General features: G+C 35.4%; 1 long non-coding RNA gene across 3 annotated transcripts in view; it reads right to left on the bottom strand.

The window, feature by feature from the left end:
* Positions 1-1,626, bottom strand: part of LOC106872144 (uncharacterized) — a 15,153-nt gene extending 13,527 nt beyond the window's left edge. Inside the window, exon 1 of one of the 3 annotated variants that reach the window (XR_008264312.1) lies at positions 1,245-1,626. This is a non-coding gene — a long non-coding RNA (uncharacterized LOC106872144). Of the gene's footprint in view, positions 1-624; positions 756-983; positions 1,195-1,244 lie in introns of those variants that run through there. The other 2 variants (XR_001409742.2, XR_008264311.1) reach the window with 2 other exon arrangements.
* Between the last annotated feature and the right edge of the window lie 356 nt (positions 1,627-1,982).

Here is a 1,982-nt window from a genome sequence, read left to right on the forward strand (position 1 = left end):
CATATATATATATATATATATACATATATATATATATATATATACATATATATATATACACACATATATATATATATATATATATATATACACACATATATATATACACACATATATATATATATATATATATATATATATATGAAAAGAAAAATAATATGAAAATTCAAGCAAGATATTGTAATACAATTTTGGGATCCCGTTAAACTAACATACATTTATGCAAATATGTACATGTTAGACTTCCTGGCTCAATCGGTTCCATCGGACACAACAACTACGATGATTTGTCGCCATTTGTTCGTATAAGGAGCCATTGCAGTACATTATAATACAACACGAAACAAAGCTAGATAGAAAGAACAGTTGATAATACTGTCGTATTGTAGATGGAATTCCACAAATGCACAGACTTATCAATAGCAAAATATAAACAAGAATTAATACAGTTACAACAGCCTAGTAACAAACTCATAACAGTTGCTGGAGTTGAAGGCGATTATCATTTTATCAGATACAACATTATCGCCGTAATACTTGCTCATTACTACAAGACAATAGCAATAGCAAACATCTACATACATCTATTTCATTTGGGAAACGAATTGGAGGTCTAAAAATTACCTTTCTATACACTTCAAGTGGCTTTAAATTTTGTGGGAAGGGGCAAGTCGATTACATCGACCCAAAGACTTGTCAGGTATTTATTCTATCGACCCTGAAAGGATGAAAGGTAAAGTCAACATCGACTGAATTTGAGCTCAGGACATAAAGACGGACGAAATGCAGTTAACCATTTTGCCTGGCGTGCTAACGGTTTGGCTAGTTAGACACCTTAAGCATAACAAATAATGAAAAAGCATTAGCATAAAGATACACTTCAATCTATATTAATGGGAGGTCGTGGTTATGTAATATAGCTAAACTAAAATAAATATGAATTTGGATATTTTGTGCAAAGTAACAGCATTATAAAAACAAACCGATTCAAGTTTTCTGTCTCCCATATATATGCTGATATATGAGATACCATGTGAGTATGTGTACGTGTGTGCCTATGTTTGTGCGTGTGTGTCTATATTTGTACGTGTGAACCTATGTGTATGCGTGTGCCTTTGTGTGTGCACGTGTGTGGACTTTTAAACGTTCAAACTTTCATGACCATTCAAGCGTTGACCATCCTCGCCGATTAGCTCTTGGCCATTGTGATTATCTTTTAGCTTTGGTTCGATATATTTCTTCACCTTCTTTAGGTTCTTTTTTTTTTCACTTCTCTCTCGCTTTCTCTTCCACCTATTTGTCTTCTTCCTCTTGTCTTTTCTTCTCCCCACTTCCACTTAAATTCCTCCTCTCCCTCTTCTTAATTCATCTCCTCTTTTTACTCCACCTACATCTTTTTCTCTTACTGCGTATTCTTGAAGCATCACTTATTATGACGTCATAATAACGAACCTTTACAATGCACATTATTACTACTTTGCTTCGTACATTCCTTCAAAGGTTTTGTTACGAGTTTTATTCGGTTGCGTGAAGAAATAACACCCAAAAACATTTAACAGAAGTATTCTTTGTCGCACATAAAGACAATTTACATTGGCCGTTTACAGTTAACAACAAAAATAATTTCAGACTGAGAAAGAGAGAGAGAGAGAGAGAGAGAGAGAGAGAGAGAGAGAGAGAGAGAGAGAGAGAGAGAGAGAGAGATAGAGATACAGCTCTGAGATTTCAGAAAGCTATTGGTACAGCAACATGCAGTTGACCCAACATATCGGAAATCATCAGCGTTATCTTCGTCGGAGCGGAAGTTCTTGATCTTCTATCCTAGGCCGTCTGTGTGAGCTGTCTGCCTGGCAAAACAGGAGGCACACATCGCTCAAGTGCCTTAACATTCTGCTACGAATTACCGCTAAAAGCGGCCTTTTATAGGGTATAGGAAGATTCTAGAAAATTATATCACGCAACAACTTCACACTGATTGGTTG

The sequence above is a fragment of the Octopus bimaculoides genome, chromosome 6 (assembly GCF_001194135.2).
Source record: "Octopus bimaculoides isolate UCB-OBI-ISO-001 chromosome 6, ASM119413v2, whole genome shotgun sequence".
Taxonomy (NCBI): Eukaryota; Metazoa; Mollusca; class Cephalopoda; order Octopoda; family Octopodidae; genus Octopus; species Octopus bimaculoides.